Raw genomic sequence first — 15,221 nt, 5'->3', positions numbered from 1 at the left:
ACAGAGAAATGGAACACAGAGAAAGAGAGAGACTGGGGCCAGCCTAACACTCACAGAGAAATGGAACACAGAGAAAGAGAGAGACTGGGGCCAGCCTAACACTCACAGAGAAAGAGAGAGACTGGGGCCAGCCTAACACTCACAGAGAAAGAGAGAGACTGGGGCCAGCCTAACACTCACAGAGAAAGAGAGAGACTGGGGCCAGCCTAACACTCACAGAGAAAGAGAGAGACTGGGGCCAGCCTAACACTCACAGAGAAATGGAACACAGAGAAAGAGAGAGAAAGGGGCCAGCCTAACACTCACAGAGAAATGGAACACAGAGAAAGAGAGAGAAAGGGGCCAGCCTAACACTCACAGAGAAATGGAACACAGAGAAAGAGAGAGAAAGGGGCCAGCCTAACACTCACAGAGAAATGGAACACAGAGAAAGAGAGAGAAAGGGGCCAGCCTAACACTCACAGAGAAATGGAACACAGAGAAAGAGAGAGAAAGGGGCCAGCCTAACACTCACAGAGAAATGGAACACAGAGAAAGAGAGAGACTGGGGCCAGCCTAACACTCACAGAGAAATGGAACACAGAGAAAGAGAGAGACTGGGGCCAGCCTAACACTCACAGAGAAATGGAACACAGAGAAAGAGAGAGAAAGGGGCCAGCCTAACACTCACAGAGAAATGGAACACAGAGAAAGAGAGAGACTGGGGCCAGCCTAACACTCACAGAGAAATGGAACACAGAGAAAGAGAGAGACTGGGGCCAGCCTAACACTCACAGAGAAATGGAACACAGAGAAAGAGAGAGAAAGGGGCCAGCCTAACACTCACAGAGAAATGGAAAACAGAGAAAGAGAGAGACTGGGGCCAGCCTAACACTCACAGAGAAATGGAACACAAAGAAAGAGAGAGACTGGGGCCAGCCTAACACTCACAGAGAAATGGAACACAGAGAAAGAGAGAGAAAGGGGCCAGCCTAACACTCACAGAGAAATGGAACACAGAGAAAGAGAGAGAAAGGGGCCAGCCTAACACTCACAGAGAAATGGAACACAGAGAAAGAGAGAGAAAGACAAGGGGGATGCTGACATTAAGGAGCTGTTTCATTAAAAAGAGCCGAGGTAGACAGAGAGAGAAAGAGCAGAGAAAGAACAAGTGAACGAGGAAACGAAAACAAACATGTCATCCGTCCATTCCCTTCTGGTTCCACCTCCAACAGGGGAGATGGGAGGGAGGGAGAGCAAGAAATATTCCTTTTTGTTGAGAAGATTTATATCAGACAGCAGCCTAAAGAAGAGCCACACTGTCCTCTGGGATTCTTGATCAGACGTCAAACCACGGTCACCTGGCAACGGGGTACACAATGGTGCTGAGACGGACGGACGGACGGACGGACAGACAGACAGTAGTACAAGGCGGGGGTCGGGGTGAGATGGAGCAGGTGTAGAACAGTGTTTGTACAGCACACTTCAACAGGTGTGTGTGTGCTGCACCGTGTGTGTGTGTGTTAAGATATAATGAGAAAAATAAATGATCTACTGGCTAGGGGGATATCAGAGGACATATGTCTGTGTGTGTGTTTGTCTCTGTCGTACGGATATTAATAAGATCTCATGGTTTCTCTTCGAAATTCGATGTATTATGGATCGTCAAAGACTCCAGCCACTCTGGTCATAGAGTGTTCTCTCTGCTACCGCACGGCAAGCGGTACCGGAGCGCCAAGTCTAGGTCCAAGAGGCTCCTAAACAGCTTCGAGCCCCAAGCAATAAGACTCCTGAACATCTAATCAAATGGCTACCCAGACTATTTGCACCCCCCCCCCCCCCCCTCCCATGTACATAATTACCTCAATTACCTCGACACCGGTGCCCCCCGCGCATTGATACATTGACTCTGTACCGGTACCCCCTGTATATAGTCCCGCTATTGTTATTTACTGCTGCTCTTCAATTATTTGATACTTTGTTTTAGATATTTACTCTTACTTTGTTTTAGGTATTTTTCTTAAAACTGCATTGTTGGTTAAGGGCTTGTAAGTAAGCATTTCACTGTAAGGTGTAATACCTGTTGTATTCGGCGCATGTGACAAATAACATTTGATTTGATCGGCTATTTTTGACCCAGGAATTTCCGTGCGTTTACAGGGTGAAACAGATTCAACTCAAAGTTGAACCGTTTAGGTATTCATTCCATGTGGTTAAGGTTAGGGGTGTGGTTTGGAGAAGGCTCTGCACACCAACCGACCTCATACCATCAAGTATCATCAAGTATTTTCCCGGCTTGCTAGAGAAGTGTGAACTTCCGTAGAGCGCAGTGGTCTGAGCAGCGCTCGCCAGATCCAAGCGTCACGAGTCCGCTGCCAGTGGTAAGCGTTTCTTTTCTTTTTCTGTTCGTGAGTGCAGAGGAATGCATACAGTATGTTGACGTTCTCAGTACCTTTTCAAACGTCCAAAATCAAAGTCTATTTCTAGTGATCAGGCTGGGTATATATGAAAATGCGTGTTTTGGTCCCTTAGTTCGCAAGCATTCACAAACACCATCAACTAGTCCCAGTCTGACTTTGAGTCATTCTAGATGAAAGTCTACTCCACTGCCGTTTCAGCAAATTATTCACAAAAGTGTCTATCTATCCCATGACTTAATTAATCATACACACACGTACACGACACACACACACACATACACACTTCACATCTCTACATAGTGGCAGGACACATCAATCAATGCTTTATTTCTGAGCTTCAGTGTTAAAACAGGCTCTATGATGTGTGACTCACACACACTTTCATAAAGACATACACATCTATCATATATTCACGCAACACACTGACGCAACACACACACACACACACACTTTCTGGTCGCACACGGTCGTTGATGAATAAACACGAGAATTACAATAAACGGTGACATTAATAACACACACATAGCAGGTGTGCGCGCACACGTACACACACACACACACACACACACACACACACACACACACACACACACACACACACACACACACACACACACACACACACACACACACACACACACACACACACACACACACACACAATTAACTAAATTAATGAGGCCTCCCAGACCATACAGAAACTATACATCAAATACTAGATAAATGTCATAGTTATTTAACTGGCATGCTCTGTGAAGACGATTTAAAAGTTAGCATTTCAGACACTTTATCATGGCCATAGGGCATGCTTACACACACACACACACACACACACACACACACACACACACACACACACACACACACACACACACACACACACACACACACACACACACACACACACACACACACACACACACACACACACACACACACACACACACACATGCTCCAAATACAATGGGTGCGGACTTAACCGTGAAATGCTTGCTTACTAGTCCTTCCCAACGGTTAAACATAATAATACCAAGAAGCATAGTAACAAAGAAATAGTAACACAGCTCAATGTGCAGAGAGGTACGAGGTACTGAATGTAGATATGTACATGAAGGCAGGGTAAAGTGACTAGGCATCAGGATAGATAATAATAAGGTATTTGAGGTAGATGTGTACATGAAGGCAGGGTAAAGTGACTAGGCATCAGGATAGATAATAATAAGGTATTTGAGGTAGATACGTACATGAAGGCAGGGTAAAGTGACTAGGCATCAGGATAGATAATAATAAGGTATTTGAGGTAGATACGTACATGAAGGCAGGGTAAAGTGACTAGACATCAGGATAGTTAATAATAAGGTATTTGAGGTAGATACGTACATGAAGGCAGGGTAAAGTGACTAGGCATCAGGATAGATAATAATAAGGTATTTGAGGTAGATGTGTACATGAAGGCAGGGTAAAGTGACTAGGCGTCAGGATAGATAATAATAAGGTGATAGATAATAATAAGGTATTTGAGGTAGATACGTACATGAAGGCAGGGTAAAGTGACAAGGCATCAGGATAGATAATAATAAGGTATTTGAGGTAGATACGTACATGAAGGCAGGGTAAAGTGACTAGGCATCAGGATAGATAATAATAAGGTGATAGATAATAATAAGGTATTTGAGGTAGATACGTACATGAAGGCAGGGTAAAGTGACTAGGCATCAGGATAGATAATAATAAGGTATTTGAGGTAGATACGTACATGAAGGCAGGGTAAAGTGACTAGGCATCAGGATAGATAATAATAAGGTATTTGAGGTAGATACGTACATGAAGGCAGGGTAAAGTGACTAGGCATCAGGACAGATAATAATAAGGTATTTGAGGTAGATACGTACATGAAGGCAGGGTAAAGTGACTAGGCATCAGGATAGATAATAATGAGGTATTTGAGGTAGATACGTACATGAAGGCAGGGTAAAGTGACTAGACATCAGGATAGTTAATAATAAGGTATTTGAGGTAGATACGTACATGAAGGCAGGGTAAAGTGACTAGGCATCAGGATAGATAATAATAAGGTATTTGAGGTAGATACGTACATGAAGGCAGGGTAAAGTGACTAGACATCAGGATAGTTAATAATAAGGTATTTGAGGTAGATGTGTACATGAAGGCAGGGTAATGTGACTAGGCATCAGGATAGATAATAATAAGGTATTTGAGGTAGATATGTACATGAAGGCAGGGTAAAGTGACTAGGCATCAGGATAGATAATAATAAGGTATTTGAGGTAGATACGTACATGAAGGCAGGGTAAAGTGACTAGGCATCAGGTTAGATAATAATAAGGTATTTGAGGTAGATACGTACATGAAGGCAGGGTAAAGTGACTAGGCATCAGGATAGATAATAATAAGGTATTTGAGGTAGATATGTACATGAATGCAGGGTAAAGTGACTAGGCATCAGGTTAGATAATAATAAGGTATTTGAGGTAGATACGTACATGAAGGCAGGGTAAAGTGACTAGGCATCAGGATAGATAATAATAAGGTATTTGAGGTAGATACGTACATGAAGGCAGGGTAAAGTGACTAGGCATCAGGTTAGATAATAATAAGGTATTTGAGGTAGATACGTACATGAAGGCAGGGTAAAGTGACTAGGTATCAGGATAGATAATAATAAGGTATTTGAGGTAGATACGTACATGAAGGCAGGGTAAAGTGACTAGGTATCAGGATAGATAGTAATAAGGTATTTGAGGTAGATACGTACATGAAGGCAGGGTAAAGTGACTAGGTATCAGGATAGATAATAATAAGGTATTTGAGGTAGATACGTACATGAAGGCAGGGTAAAGTGACTAGGCATCAGGATAGATAATAATACGAGTAAAATAAAGAACAGAGTAGCAGCAGCATATGACGAGTGTAAAAGTATTCGCTATACTCAACTTGATTGGGTTGTGTCACTGACGTGATCTTCTGTCCAGGTTTACGCCCCCCTCTGGCTTGGGCTGTGTGGAGTCTGTGCTTCTTAAAATGTTTTATATAACCAGGCATGTCAATCAAGAACAAATTCTTATTTACAATGACGGCCTACCCCGGGCCAAACCCTAACCCGGACGACGCTGGGCCAATTGTGCGGCCCCCTACGGGACTTCCAATCACGGCCGGTTATAATATAGCCTGGAAATGAACCAGGGTCTGTAGTGACGCCTCTAGCACTGAGATGCAGTGCCTTAGACCGCTGCGTCACTCGGGAGCCCCATGCTTTGGCAAAGTGGGTGGGGTTCATTCCTGCCTGGTTGGCCCTGTCCGGGGGGATCTTTGGACGGGGTGTAATTCCCATGTCTTATCGGGTGTCCTGAGTCATCTTAGGTACGCTCCCTCTAATTATCCTGTCTTGCCCTAGGACCATACCTCAGGACTACCTGGTTGTGCTGTTGATCCATTTTCTGCTTTTCTGCCTATGGCTATGGAACCCTGACCTGTTCACCAGTCATACAGAAAGTCCAGGTAACCATTCATGAACTATTTAGCAGTCTTATGACCTGGGGGTAAAAGCTGTCTCGGAGCCTGTTGGACCGAGAGCCGATGCTCTGTAACCGTTTGCCGGACGGTAGCAGAGTGAACAGTCTATGGCTTGATGTACTGGGCTGTCCGTACCACCCTCTGTAGCGCTTTTTGACCGAGGGTGGTGCATACCAAGTGGTTATGCAGCCAGTCAAGATGCTCTCGATGGTGCAGCTGTAGAACTTTTTGAGGATCTGAGGGTCCATAACAAATCTTTTCAGCCACCTGAGGGGAAAGAGGCATTGTCGTGCCCTCTTCACGGCCGTGCGGGTGTGTGTGGACGATGTTTAGTCCCAAGTGATGGGGGCGCCAAGGAACTTGAAGCTCTCGGCCTGCTTCACTGCAGCCCTGTTGATGTGGATGGGGGCGTGCTCTCCCCTCTGTCTCCTGTAGTCCATAATCAGCTCCTTGGTCTTACTGCCGTTGAGGGAGAGAGCTTGGTGTCCTGGCACCACACTGCCAAGTTGCTGACTTCCTCCCTGTAGGCCGTCTCATCGCCATCTGTGATCAGGCCTACCACCTTGGTGTCGTCAGCAAACACACACACACCTTTACACACACACACATTGACACGCTCGCCTGCAGTTTAGACTTAGACACACCTGACGTTAACACACATACCCAACCCGCCCTATACACACACATTATTCCTCATCTCCGTCTCTATAGTATTCCACCTCCAGCCACTAATAATACAAAGGAGATGTTTCAAGCTGTGCGTGTTCTCACTGGATTCTGTTACCACTTTGTTCATGACAGCTGTATCTAGCGCTATACATTGTGTGTGTGCGTGTGCACGTGCACGTGCATATGTGTGTGTGTGTGTTAGCCCCCAAACCCTGGGCCTATCTCATAGCTAATAGAGCCCACAGTTCCACTCATAAAGGTGGTATTACCCAGAAATAGGGAGGCAGCCTCTAACCTGAGAATAAAACACATTAAAAACACAATGCAGGTCTAAAGAAAGATAAAAAAAAGTAGTTGATGATTGCTTTTCCTCTCCTCCCTATCGTACCCCCCTTCTTCATCTCCTCCCTATCATACCCCCCTTCTTCCTCTCCTCCCTATCGTATCCCCCTTCTTCCTCTCCTCCCTATCGTACCCCCCTTCTTCCTCTCCTCCCTATCATACCCCCCTTCTTCCTCTCCTCCCTATCGTACCCCCCTTCTTCCTCTCCTCCCTATCGTACCCCCCTTCTTCATCTCCTCCCTATCATACCCCCCTTCTTCCTCTCCTCCCTATCGTATCCCCCTTCTTCCTCTCCTCCCTATCGTACCCCCCTTCTTCCTCTCCTCCCTATCGTTTTCCCCTTCTTCCTCTCCTCCCTATCGTACCCCCCTTCTTCCTCTCCTCCCTATCGTACCCCCCTTCTTCCTCTCCTCCCTATCGTACCCCCCTTCTTCCTCTCCTCCCTATCGTACCCCCCTTCTTCCTCTCCTCCCTATCGTACCCCCCTTCTTCCTCTCCTCCCTATCGTACCCCCCTTCTTCCTCTCCTCCCTATCGTACCCCCCTTCTTCATCTCCTCCCTATCGTACCCCCCTTCTTCCTCTCCTCCCTATCGTACCCCCCTTCTTCATCTCCTCCCTATCGTACCCCCCTTCTTCATCTCCTCCCTATCGTACCCCCCTTCTTCATCTCCTCCCTATCGTACCCCCCTTCTTCATCTCCTCCCTATCGTACCCCCCTTCTTCTTCTCCTCCCTATCGTACCCCCCTTCTTCCTCTCCTCCCTATCGTACCCCCCTTCTTCATCTCCTCCCTATCGTACCCCCCTTCTTCCTCTCCTCCCTATCGTACCCCCCTTCTTCCTCTCCTCCCTATCGTACCCCCCTTCTTCCTCTCCTCCCTATCGTACCCCCCTTCTTCCTCTCCTCCCTATCGTACCCCCCTTCTTCATCTCCTCCCTATCGTACTCCCCTTCTTCCTCTCCTCCCTATCGTACCCCCCTTCTTCCTCTCCTCCCTATCGTACCCCCCTTCTTCCTCTCCTCCCTATCATACCCCCCTTCTTCCTCTCCTCCCTATCGTACCCCCCTTCTTCCTCTCCTCCCTATCATACCCCCTTCTTCCTCTCCTCCCTATCGTACCCCCCTTCTTCCTCTCCTCCCTATCGTACCCCCCTTCTTCCTCTCCTCCCTATCGTACCCCCCTTCTTCATCTCCTCCCTATCATACCTCCCTTCTTCCTCTCCTCCCTATCATACCCCCCTTCTTCCTCTCCTCCCTATCGTATCCCCCTTCTTCCTCTCCTCCCTATCGTACCCCCCTTCTTCCTCTCCTCCCTATCGTACCCCCCTTCTTCCTCTCCTCCCTATCGTACCTCCCTTCTTCCTCTCCTCACTATCGTACCCCCCTTCTTCCTCTCCACCCTGTCATAACCCCCCTTCTTCCTCTCCTCCCTATCATACCCCCCTTCTTCCTCTCCTCCCTATCGTACCCCCCTTCTTCCTCTCCTCCCTATCGTACACCCCCTTCTTCCTCTCCTCCCTATCGTACCCCCCTTCTTCCTCTCCTCCCTATCGTACCCCCCTTCTTCCTCTCCTCCCTATCGTACCCCCCTTCTTCCTCTCCTCCCTATCGTACCCCCCTTCTTCCTCTCCTCCCTATCGTACCTCCCTTCTTCCTCTCCTCCCTATCGTACCCCCCTTCTTCCTCTCCTCCCTGTCATAACCCCCCTTCTTCCTCTCCTCCCTATCATACCCCCCTTCTTCCTCTCCTCCCTATCGTACCCCCCTTCTTCCTCTCCTCCCTATCGTACCCCCCTTCTTCCTCTCCTCCCTATCGTACCCCCCTTCTTCCTCCCCTCCCTATCGTACCCCCCTTCTTCCTCCCCTCCCTATCGTACCCCCCTTCTTCCTCTCCTCCCTATCGTACCCCCCTTCTTCCTCTCCTCCCTATCGTACCCCCCTTCTTCCTCTCCTCCCTATCGTACCCCCCTTCTTCCTCTCCTCCCTATCGTACCCCCCTTCTTCCTCTCCTCCCTATCGTACCCCCCTTCTTCCTCTCCTCCCTATCGTACCCCCCTTCTTCCTCTCCTCCCTATCGTACCCCCCTTCTTCCTCTCCTCCCTATCATACCCCCCTTCTTCCTCTCCTCCCTATCGTACCCCCCCTTCTTCCTCTCCTCCCTATCGTACCCCCCTTCTTCCTCTCCTCCCTATCGTACCCCCCTTCTTCCTCTCCTCCCTATCGTACCCCCCTTCTTCCTCTCCTCCCTATCATACCCCCCTTCTTCCTCTCCTCCCTATCGTACCCCCCTTCTTCCTCTCCTCCCTATCATACCCTCCTTCTTCATCTCCTCCCTATCGTACCCCCCTTCTTCATCTCCTCCCTATCATACCCCCCTTCTTCCTCTCCTCCCTATCGTACCCCCCTTCTTCTTCTCCTCCCTATCGTACCCCCCTTCTTCCTCTCCTCCCTATCGTACCCCCCTTCTTCCTCTCCTCCCTATCGTACCCCCCTTCTTCCTCTCCTCCCTATCGTACCCCCCTTCTTCATCTCCTCCCTATCGTACCCCCCTTCTTCATCTCCTCCCTATTGTACTCCCCTTCTTCCTCTCCTCCCTATCGTACCTCCCTTCTTCCTCTCCTCCCTATCGTACCCCCCTTCTTCCTCTCCTCGCTATCATACCCCCCTTCTTCCTCTCCTCCCTATCGTACCCCCCTTCTTCCTCTACTCCCTATCATACCCCTCTTCTTCCTCTCCTCCCTATCATACCCCCCTTCTTCCTCTCCTCCCTATCGTTCCCCCCTTCTTCCTCTCCACCCTGTCATACCCCCCTTCTTCCTCTCCTCCCTGTCATAACCCCCCTTCTTCCTCTCCTCCCTATCATACCCCCCTTCTTCCTCTCCTCGCTATCGTATCCCCCCCTTCTTCCTCTCCTCCCTGTCATACACCCCCTTCTTCCTCTCCTCCCTATCGTACCCCCCTTCTTCCTCTCCACCCTATCGTACCTCCCTTCTTCCTCTCCTCACTATCGTACCCCCCTTCTTCCTCTCCACCCTGTCATACCCCCCTTCTTCCTCTCCCTCCCTATCGTACCCCCCTTCTTCATCTCCTCCCTATCGTACCCCCCTTCTTCCTCTCCTCCCTATCGTACCCCCCTTCTTCCTCTCCTCCCTATCGTACCCCCCTTCTTCCTCTCCTCCCTATCGTACCCCCCTTCTTCCTCTCCTCCCTATCGTACCCCCCTTCTTCCTCTCCTCCCTATCGTACCCCCCTTCTTCCTCTCCTCCCTATCGTACCCCCCTTCTTCCTCTCCTCCCTATCGTACCCCCCTTCTTCCTCTCCTCCCTATCGTACCCCCCTTCTTCATCTCCTCCCTATCGTACCCCCCTTCTTCATCTCCTCCCTATCGTACCCCCCTTCTTCATCTCCTCCCTATCGTACCCCCCTTCTTCCTCTCCTCCCTATCGTACCCCCCTTCTTCCTCTCCTCCCTATCGTACCCCCCTTCTTCCTCTCCTCCCTATCATACCCCCCTTCTTCATCTCCTCCCTATCGTACCCCCCCTTCTTCCTCTCCTCCCTATCGTACCCCCCTTCTTCCTCTCCTCCCTATCGTACCCCCCTTCTTCCTCTCCTCCCTATCTTACCCCCCTTCTTCCTCTCCTCCCTATCATACCCCCCTTCTTCCTCTCCTCCCTATCGTACCCCCCTTCTTCCTCTCCTCCCTATCATACCCCCCTTCTTCATCTCCTCCCTATCGTACCCCCTTTCTTCATCTCCTCCCTATCGTACCCCCCTTCTTCATCTCCTCCCTATCGTACCCCCCTTCTTCTTCTCCTCCCTATCGTACCCCCCTTCTTCCTCTCCTCCCTATCGTACCCCCCTTCTTCATCTCCTCCCTATCGTACCCCCCTTCTTCCTCTCCTCCCTATCGTACCCCCCTTCTTCCTCTCCTCCCTATCGTACCCCCCTTCTTCCTCTCCTCCCTATCGTACCCCCCTTCTTCATCTCCTCCCTATCGTACCCCCCTTCTTCATCTCCTCCCTATTGTACTCCCCTTCTTCCTCTCCTCCCTATCGTACCCCCCTTCTTCCTCTACTCCCTATCATACCCCCTTCTTCCTCTCCTCCCTATCGTACCCCCCTTCTTCCTTTCCTCCCTATCATACCCCCCTTCTTCCTCTCCTCCCTATCATACCACCCTTCTTCCTCTCCTCCCTATCATACCCCCCTTCTTCCTCTACTCCCTATCGTACCCCCGTTCTTCCTCTCCTCCCTATCGTACCCCCCTTCTTCCTTTCCTCCCTATCATACCCCCCTTCTTCCTCTCCTCCCTATCATACCCCCCTTCTTCCTCTCCTCCCTATCATACCACCCTTCTTCCTCTACTCCCTATCGTACCCCCCTTCTTCCTTTCCTCCCTATCGTACCCCCCTTCTTCCTCTCCTCCCTATCATACCACCCTTCTTCCTCTCCTCCCTATCATACCCCCCTTCTTCCTCTCCTCCCTATCATACCACCCTTCTTCATCTACTCCCTATCATACCCCCCTTCTTCTTCCCCTCCCTATCATACCCCCCTTCTTCCTCTACTCCCTATCGTACCCCCCTTCTTCCTTTCCTCCCTATCATACCCCCCTTCTTCCTCTCCTCCCTATCATACCCCCCTTCTTCCTCTCCTCCCTATCGTACCCCCCTTCTTCCTCTCCTCCCTATCATACCCCCCTTCTTCCTCTCCTCCCTATCATACCCCCCTTCTTCCTCTACTCCCTATCGTACCCCCCTTCTTCTTCCCCTCCCTATCGTACCCCCTTCTTCCTCTCCTCCCTATCATACCCCCCTTCTGTCTTTCCTCCCTATCATACCCCCCTTCTTCTTCCCCTCCCTATCGTACCCCCCTTCTTCCTCTCCTCCCTATCATACCACCCTTCTTCCTCTCCTCCCTATCATACCCCCCTTCTTCTTCCCCTCCCTATCGTACCCCCCTTCTTCCTCTCCTCCCTATCGTACCCCCCTTCTTCCTCTCCTCCCTATCGTATCCCCCTTCTTCCTCTCCTCCCTATCATACCCCCCTTCTTCCTCTCCTCCCTGTCACAACCCCCCTTCTTCCTCTCCTCCCTATCGTACCCCCCTTCTTCCTCTCCTCCCTATCATACCCCCCTTCTTCCTCTCCTCGCTATCGTTCCCCCCCTTCTTCCTCTCCACCCTGTCATACCCCCCTTCTTCCTCTCCTCCCTGTCACAACCCCCCTTCTTCCTCTCCTCCCTGTCACAACCCCCCTTCTTCCTCTCCACCCTATCATACCCCCCTTCTTCCTCTCCTCGCTATCGTTCCCCCCCTTCTTCCTCTCCTCCCTGTCATACACCCCCTTCTTCCTCCCCTCCCTATCGTACCCCCCTTCTTCTTCCCCACCCTATCGTACCCCCCTTCTTCCTCCCCTCCCTATCGTACCCCCCTTCTTCCTCTCCACCCTGTCATACCCCCCTTCTTCTTCCCCTCCCTATCGTACCCCCCTTCTTCTTCCCCTCCCTATCGTACCCCCCTTCTTCCTCCCCTCCCTATCGTACCCCCCTTCTTCCTCTCCACCCTGTCATACCCCCCTTCTTCTTCCCCTCCCTATCGTACCCCCTTCTTCCTCTCCTCCCTATCGTACCCCCCTTCTTCCTCTCCTCCCTATCGTACCCCCCTTCTTCCTCTACTCCCTATCGTACCCCCCTTCTTCCTCTCCTCCCTATCGTACTCCCCTTCTTCCTCTCCTCCCTATCGTATCCCCCTTCTTCCTCTCCTCCCTATCGTACTCCCCTTCTTCCTCTCCTCCCTATCGTACCCCCCTTCTTCCTCTCCTCCCTATCGTACCCCCCTTCTTCCTCTCCTCCCTATCGTATCCCCCTTCTTCCTCTCCTCGCTATCGTACCCCCCTTCTTCCTCTCCTCCCTATCGTATCCCCCTTCTTCCTCTCCTCGCTATCGTACCCCCCTTCTTCCTCTCCTCCCTATCGTATCCCCCTTCTTCCTCTCCTCCCTATCGTATCCCCCTTCTTCCTCTCCTCGCTATCGTATCCCCCTTCTTCCTCTCCTCCCTATCGTACCCCCCCTTCTTCCTTTCCTCCCCTTTTTTCGATTCTCCCTTTCAAAGGGACAAAGAGAGAGTGAAATCAACAGCAACTCCACTTATAAACACACGCGCATTGTAATGGGGGGGATTGCTCTGACGCTCGCTCTCTCTTTCCCTCCGTTACCACGACAACTGGCCTGACACACACATGGAGAGAAGGGGAAAGAAGGGAGGAAGAGGGAAGGAGAGCGAGGGATGACGACGGATCGAAAAAGGCAGGATACAGATGTATGGATAGAGGGGGAGAGAGAAAGAGGAGAGAAAGGGGACTACATGTTGTAGGGGAAGAGTTTCTCTGTCTCCATCTGTATGTGTTGGATTAATGAGTACTGGTAGTTAGGATTCGGCTACACCTTTGTTTGTCCCCAAATACCCAGTGGCGTCTCAACTAGTCCTCCCTGTCAGGGTGCATTCCTACCAACTCCCAGAGTTCCCACAGATGAAGTGGCCTAGGTACTGATCTAAGATCAGTTTTAATCCAGACGTCTTTATGAATGCGCTACCTGCATCCCCTCATTCCCTCATTCTTTCTCTCTCTCTGACTCTCTCTCCAAGAGTCAATGGCTTTCTCTTTCCATGTCGGTGTACTACTACTGAATAGAGCGTCAGGGCCAAGGGTGTGGGTGAGTAGGGTTGAGAACAGAGGAGAAATGAAGGGTGAGGCTGGGTTCCTCTGCTGCGTTGGTGATGCTGTGACAACGGTGTTGTGTCCATTGATGCTCTTTGTGTAGATCTGACACCGGCTATAAAGTTACTAGAATGGTAAGAAAAGCAGAAAGTCAATGAGGTGATGACTGACTCTTGTCAACGGTGGATGTGACGACTGTATTTGAGAGGGAGAGGGAGAGAGAGAGAGGAGAATGAACGAAAGAATGAAAATAATTGCAGAATTGCATTAGGCAGGAGAGAGAAAGGGAGAGAGAGAGAGAAAGAGAGAGAGCGAGAGAGAGAGAGAGAGAACAAGAGAACGAAATAAATAAATAATGTGATTTCCACTTAGACCCGATAGGCGAATGTACTCCTGTCGATTTTAACAACAGTCCAAATTCACGAGGCACTCCCACCCACCTAGATCTAGGTCTACACCGCTGATCACGGTGAGCCTGAGAGCAGGGGTAAACGTTCCTCTAAATCGCATAAATATTCTGTTCTTACTCCTGAATGCTTAGTCAACAGAGTGGGGATGAACGCCGCCGTTTGATGCCGTAACTCCTGTGGATTGTCTGTACACAACAGAGTTTAATGCATTCAATGATTCGTTGTTGACTCTTTAGGTACGCTTTTATATGCTGTGGTATAGTTCCCTTTAGCAGCAGATGATTTATGGTGATCTTTAACCCTGACATAACCCATGGGATGCAAGGTCACGTTAAACAAACTATTTACGGGCTATCCCCCCTCTCCCACCCAATCAACCTGTCCTCTAGCCAATCGGGAAAAGCCAGTAACTCTTCCTGGTCCTTGGCTAATATACACAGATATACAAAAGTATGTGGACACCCCTTCAAATTAGTGGATTTGGCTATTTCGGGTCACACCCTCTGCTGACAGGTGTATAAAATCGAGCACACCGCCATGCAATCTCCATAGACAAACATTGGCAGTAGAATGGCCTCACTGAAGAGCTCAGTGACTTTCAACGTGGCACCGTCATAGGATGCCACCTTTCCAACAAGTCAGTTCGTCAAATGTCTGCCCTGCTAGAGCTGCACCAGTCAACTGTAAGTGCTGTTATTGTGAAGTTGAAACATCTAGGAGCAACAACAGCTCAGCCGTGAAGTGGTAGGCCACACAAGCTCACAGAAAGGGACCGCCGAGTGCTGAAGAGCGTAGCTGGTAAAAAACGTCTGTCCTCCGTCGCAACACTCACTAACTTGTTCCAGACTGCATCTAGAAGCAACGTCAGCACAAGAAATGTTAATCGGGAGTTTCATGAAATGGGTTTCCATGGCCGAGCAGCTAGACACAAGCCTAGGATCACCATGCGCAATGCCAAGTGTCAGCTGGAGTGGTGTAAAGCTCGCCGCTATTGGACTCTGGAGCATTGGAAAGGCATTCTCTGGAGTGATGAGTCACGCTTCACCATCTGGCAGCCCGACGGACAAATCTGGGTTTGGCGGATTCCAGGAGAATGCTACCTGCCCCAATGCATAGTGCCAACTGTAAAGTTTGGTGGAGGAGGAATAATGG

This window comes from Salvelinus alpinus, chromosome 11, assembly GCF_045679555.1.
Source record: "Salvelinus alpinus chromosome 11, SLU_Salpinus.1, whole genome shotgun sequence".
Taxonomy (NCBI): Eukaryota; Metazoa; Chordata; class Actinopteri; order Salmoniformes; family Salmonidae; genus Salvelinus; species Salvelinus alpinus.
Note: the sequence above shows the minus strand (reverse complement) of the source record.